The sequence below is a fragment of the Physeter macrocephalus genome, unplaced genomic scaffold (assembly GCF_002837175.3).
Source record: "Physeter macrocephalus isolate SW-GA unplaced genomic scaffold, ASM283717v5 random_1079, whole genome shotgun sequence".
In the NCBI taxonomy this organism is placed as follows: domain Eukaryota; kingdom Metazoa; phylum Chordata; class Mammalia; order Artiodactyla; family Physeteridae; genus Physeter; species Physeter macrocephalus.
Genome location: NW_021147013.1, coordinates 3,688 through 9,949, shown reverse-complemented (window position 1 = coordinate 9,949; position 6,262 = coordinate 3,688). Strand labels below are relative to the sequence as shown.

General features: G+C 45.3%; 1 non-coding gene across 6 annotated transcripts in view; it reads left to right on the top strand.

Moving 5' to 3' along the window:
- LOC102988822 (uncharacterized) overlaps nt 1-5,855 on the top strand; it is a 15,043-nt gene extending 9,188 nt beyond the window's left edge. For 3 of the 6 annotated variants that reach the window (XR_003679000.2, XR_003678999.2, XR_003678997.2), the window contains exons 3-5: nt 2,721-2,812; nt 4,329-4,455; nt 5,743-5,852. This is a non-coding gene — a transcript (uncharacterized protein). Of the gene's footprint in view, nt 1-2,371; nt 2,813-4,328; nt 4,456-5,742 lie in introns of all 6 variants that reach the window. The other 3 variants (XR_003679001.2, XR_003678996.2, XR_003678998.2) reach the window with 3 other exon arrangements.
- The last annotated feature ends 407 nt before the right edge of the window (nt 5,856-6,262 follow it).

Below are 6,262 nucleotides of genomic sequence, written 5' to 3'. Positions count from 1 at the left end.
GGGCCTGCGTACCGCAAAAAAAAAAAAAAAAAAAAAAAAAAGTCATAAGCCCAGGTGGTCCAACTTCAGAGTGAGGTGTTTAACACACACCAGGCCACCCAGCCCTTCCCTGTAACCCAGGGGAAGACAGGGCAGGGCTCCAAGCTCCTTCTGGACCTGTGAGTCTGAGTTAGGCAGGGCTGGTGTCCCACAGCTCCTTTCTGCCCTGTTGGAGTGACCTCATAGGCTAACCTCAGTGATCTCCAACCAGCCCCTTTCATCTGGCCTTAGCGCATCCCTGAGATTCCTCTGAATTATGCATTTTTTTAAGCACCAGGTCATTGACAGAAGAGAAGAAAAGCCCACTTATAGGGCACATGAATGGGAAGGAACAAATGAAGGGTCACTGTATTTGTTTCCCATTGCTTTGGTGACAAATTACCACCAACTTAGTGGCTTCCAACAACACACCTTCATTCTCCTACGGTTCTGAAGGTCAGATGTCTGAAATGGTCTAGGCAGGGCCATGTTCCTTCTGGAGGCTCTGGGGAGAATGTGTGACCTTGCCCTTTACAGCTTCTAGATGCCACCTGCATTCCCTTCCTGCATCTTCAAAACTGGTGGCACAGTGTATCCAGACCTTTTTCTCTCTGACTCTGCTTCCATCATCTTCTCTGTCTCTGACCTCCTGCCTCCTTCTCGTAAGGGCCTTGTGACCACATTGAGCCCACGTGGATAATCCAGGATCATCTCCCCACCTCAGCATCCTTCATTTCATCATATCTGCGAAGTCCCCATTTTGGCCTTTTTTAGACCCTGCCCTTTTCCAAAGATAAGAGGGCTTGGAATGACTGCTGTTAGAACTGTTCTCTGTGCTGTGGTTTCAACATAAAATGGTTGCACTCCACCCCACTTTCAGCATGCCAGGAAGCATTCTGGACTGGTTACTAAGTCAGTCAGTAATTTTTATTGAGCACCGCTCTGCACAGAGCATGGTCTCAGACACGGGAGGAGAGAGTGAACAAAACAGTTAAGGTGTCTGCTCTCATGGAGGCCAAGTCACATGGGGGAGATGGTACCTGCATAAACAAGCCATTTTCAGGAAGCCGGGGGTACTGCACAGAAAATGGAGCAGTAGAATGGCGTAGACTCTATAGTATGAAGCAGCGCTGTCCCGTAGAAACAATGCAAGGCAGAATTTTAAATTTTCCAGAAGCCATATTGAAAAAAGTAAACAAATTAATTATTAAAATTAATTTTAATAATATATTTTGTTTAACTCAATACATTATATCTGAAATATTACCATTTTAATTCGTAATCAATATAAACAATTACCAGTGAGATTTTTTAACATTCTTTTTTTCTTTTTTAACTGAGTCTTTAAAGTCAGGTGTGTCTTCTACATGTATAGTGCACTTAAATCCAGACACTTAATCTGTATTTAAATTTCATAAAATTTACCATTGGAAAAGTAGATTCACACACCCAAGTTGTTCCAAACATACTTAAAAGTTTTACAGTAACGGAATTAAGGATCAATTCTTAATTTTAGATTAATAATAAATTTTAATTAAGTGATTTTAGTATTTATCATTTATTATGGCTTTAATAATAAACAAATTGAAATAAAATTAAACAGTTTCTTATTTCCAGAACTCCGTGTCTCACGTGGCTGCTGGCATGTGTTGGGCAGCACAGGTATAGAGTGACTCAGGGTGATAGAGGGCCTCCTGTGGAGGTGATACTTGACATCTCACCTCTTCCTCTCCCACTAATGCACACCATTGAGATTACCCTTCTAGATTTCTGCATACCTATCTAATGAGTCCCTTCTCCAGCTATTGCTTCCCCCTCGCCCCTCCCCCACCACACACACCCAGTTTAGTTGCCACATAGCCACCGAGAAGCAGTTTGTTAAATGTTAGGTCAGCCACATCATTCCTCTGCTCAGCCATCAACCCCCCGTGATGCCTTATCACGCTTAGGATGAATTCCAAACTGCTCCTCACCCCTTCATGATCTGGCCCCTCCTGACTTCAGACACCTCCTAGTCCGCCACTCCCCGTCTCGCTCACTCTGCTTCAGCTCACCCGCCTTCTCACTTCCCTTCACATGCCAAGCATGTGCCTGCCGCAGGGCCCTTGCACCTGTTGTACCTCTACCCAGAATGCCCTTCTCCCAGTGCCCAGGTGGCTCACACGGCATTCACACCTTGGCTCAATGTTGCCTCCTCTGAGAGGCCTTTCCCTGCCACCCTGTCACTCCATCCCCTGCTTGGGTCCTTTTTTTCCTGCATAGCAGTGATCTCAGCTAACACTGTTCTTTTTTTTTTTTTTTTTTTTTTAACACTGTGTTCTATATGGACTTGTCTTCCCTGCTGGAATGTAAGGTACTTGGGAGCCGGTACCTCTCTGCTCTCTCCCCAGCACCAGGGACAGAGCCTGGCACCTGGTGAGCACTCCACAATTCCTTGTCAAATGGAAGGACAGGTGTCTGCCTGTCTCATTTGCCTCCTGATCTGGAGCCTCCTGTGATCTTAAGAACAAATAGTGTTGGCTGTGGTCCCTCCCTGATCCTGAGAAGGGGCAGGAATGCTTCAGAAGATGTTCTGACCTCCCGCAATGTGCATGTCTGTGCACGGGTGTGTGACCAGCGTGTGGGGCCAGGGGATTCTTATCCTAGAGACCCTGGGACCACCCAGAAGGCCCAGTCGACTCATGACTTCTCTTCTCTCCCAGCCCCACCTTCTCAGCACTCTGCCCCTCTCCAAATTGAAACCCTCAAGGGGGAGGAAAGGATGCCTGCCGCACGCGGGAAATCCAAGTCCAAGGTAAGTAGTGGTTCCTTGTCCTTTGGGAAAGTTCCATCTTGTAAGAAACCATTTTCTTTCCTTCCATGGGAACATCCTACCCCACAGAGACCCAACCATGACATAGTCCCTGGTTTCCTTCCATCACCACCACCGGGCGTGGGAGCGTGAGAAGGGCTCCAGTGACCCAGGTAGCCACTCAACGGACCCCCTCTCCTTTTTTGTCAGTGTGCACATGACCGTTCACCTATTCATTCAACATCTCCAGGGTCTCTGCCTGTGCTGGGAGGAATACTCTCGCGAGAGAAAAGACCAGAGCCACCATGATTTCTCAAGGTGGACATGAGTGCCCAGGTGGGACCTGCTGGGGCAGAGGAAGATTGGATGCTGTGCTCCAGAGTTAATCTCTTGATGTTGCTTTGTTTTTACATATACACCCCATTTTTACAAGGAGGACATCTCTCTAAGAGACTCCTCATAACCCTGTATTCAGGTTGAGTTAGTTGGAGCCAGGCCAGTGAGTCAGCCTCCTGAAATAAGCATGTTTCAAGACTTCAGATGATCAAGTGATTTTCTACAATAAGCCTCTTCAGTGCAGTTTCTCATAATAGACACTTTTGCTCTCTAAGTTATGTGTATTCATTCCCTATTGCCACAAACTTGGCCATTCAAAACAGCACACATTTATTATCACAGTTTGTGGGCTGGAGTTCATACACAGCTTGGCTTAGCTGGATCCTCTGCTTTGGGTCTCACAAGGGTGAAATCAAGGTGTCAGCAGCTGTGGTCTCATCTGAAGCTCAGGGTCCTCTTCTGAACTCATCGGTTATTGGCAAAATTAGTTCCCCCTCCTGCTTTTCATGTGGCTCCCTTCATCCCATCTTCAAACCAGCAACAACAGGTCACATCCCATTCATCCTTCACATCTCCCAGACTTCCCTTTCTGATCTCCTCTTCCACCAGCTGGAGAAAATTCTTTGCTCTTAGGGGCTCCTGTGATGACATTGGGTCTACCTGGATAATCCAGGCTACTCTCCCTATTTTAAGGTCAACTGATTAGTAACCTTGATTACATCTGCAAATAAACTTTTGCCATGTATAATGCAGTCACATGTGGTTAGGGACACGAATCAGAAGCCAGACTGCCCAAATTGAACCCCAGCTCCTTTATTTACAAGCTATTAGATCTTCAGTAAGTCACCTCACGTCTCTGGGCCTCAGTTTCCTCATCTGTAATGTTGCTGTGGTCCCCAGTCACTGGCTAACATGAGCCAGTACATGCAGAGTACTTAGAAAAATGCCTTGTCTTTGTCGATGCCCCGTAAAGCCAAGTTGATATACTTTTTATGCAACAAAATCTTTATCATGTTGCATTGTGTTTTGTTTAATACACCTGCCCCTTTTGATCTCAGAACCACAAATATTTCCTTAATAGAATCCTGGCACCATGTATCTCCCGTGTTTGGAAGTCCAACGTTTTCTCAGCCATGTGGAAGCACAAGCCCACAGTGAAAGGACATGTGATTTTCCATTTCAGGCACCAGTCACATTTGGGGATTTGGCCATCTACTTCTCCCAGGAGGAGTGGGAATGGCTGAGTCCCATTCAGAAGGATCTGTATGAAGATGTCATGTTGGAAAACTACCAGAACTTGGTTTCTCTCGGTAAGGCTCTCCTGCTCCCATAATCCACAGCTGGCCCATTGTGGGACATGACTCAATCAGTCTAGTCAAGAAAACAGCAGCCACTCCAGTTTTTTGTTGTTGTTGTTTTAATGGCTTTGTTTAGGTATAATTTACATATTATACAATTCACCCATATGCAGTATGCAATTCAGTGATTTTTTTAATGTATTTACAGCGTTGTGCATCCATTACCCTAGTCAATTTTAGAACATTTTCATTATCCCCAAAGGAAAGCCTATACCCATCATCAATCACTTTTTATTTCCCCCGCCCACTAATCCCCCCAGATTAGGCAAACAGTAATCCACTTTCTCTATGAATTTGCCTCTTCTTGGCATTCTGTAAACATGAAATCAAATATGTTGTCCCTTGTGTCTGGCTTCGTTCACTTAAGGTAATATTTTTGACGTTCATCTACATGGTAGCGTGTATCAATACCTCATTCCTTTTTATGGCAAAATAATATTCCACATTTTGTTTATCCACTCACCAGTTGGTGGGCATTTGGCTTGTTTCCACTGTATGGCTGTTACGAATCTGCTGCTATGAATGTTCACATACAAATTTTTGTGTGGATGCATATTTTCATTTCTCTTGGGTATATACCTAGGAGTGGTATATGCTGGTCATATGGTAACTATATATGTAACCTTTTGAGGACACCTGGGTTGTTTTTAAGAGAAAAAATTTAAAGTATTGACTTAACAGGTTCTACTAAAAGGTGACTATTAGACACAGATGGTAACTACAGGACACAGCCACCATCCTAGGGCTGGGAGGACAGAGGGAAGAGTTTAGAGTTTTTAGGACTTTGAGGAAGGGACTCAGACTTCTGAAGGAGAGGGGTGCACTGCCTGGTTTATCCTCCTGAGGGGGCAAGATGAGGCTAGTTCTGGAAGTGCAGGGAAAAAAAGAAAAGCATAAATTGAAACCACCAGTACCCCTATATTGGTGGATGCTGACACGGAGCAACTGGCATAGAAGTGTAGATTACAGCAGATCTGAGAACGGTGGGCTTGGGAGCAGAAAGGCAATAGCTGAATAACCAGCCTCAGGAGTTTCTGGTCCAACTTTTCATGAAAATAGTTGGCTTTGTAGAGTTAGAAATGAATAACTGCTGGCTGTGACTGAACTTTCATCCTTCTTATTCTCCACCTATCCTTTACATCCTCCGTGCTCCTCTTGCACTAATAAACCCCATTTTTGTAGACACAAAGCTTGTGGTGCCCACATCATGCTCAGTTCCAGTGTTTTTCCTGTGTGCAGGACTTTCCTTTCGGAGGCCAAATGTGATCACCTTATTGGAAAAAGGGAAAGCACCCTGGATGGTGGAGCCAGTGAAAAGACGCCGGGGCTTGGGTGAGTGACAGAGAACCAAGGCTTAGAAGCTGGCATTCTGTGTAAGGGTGCTCTCCATCATGAGAGGGCAACATCTTTAAGATAATAGTTGAGAGCCACTTTCTCCACCTCAGAGGCCCCAGGCGTGTGCAGAAAATGCAAGTCTCTTCAGTATGAGCCCCAAGAGGGAGAATAACCAACATTTAACAAGCTCCTTATTAGGTACTCTTTTAAGTACAGGTTCCTCCTAACAACCCTATAAGGTAGGTACTATTATTATTCCTATTTTATAGATGAGGAAACTGAGGGCCAGAGAGGTTCGGTGACTTGCCCAAGGTCACCCAGCTAGGAAGTGGCAGCAAAGTTGGAGTTTAAACCCCAGCTTCCGGTCCCAGAAGCTCAGCTTTTAACAGCCTCATCCCCATCTATCCAGTCCCCTGCCTCGGCT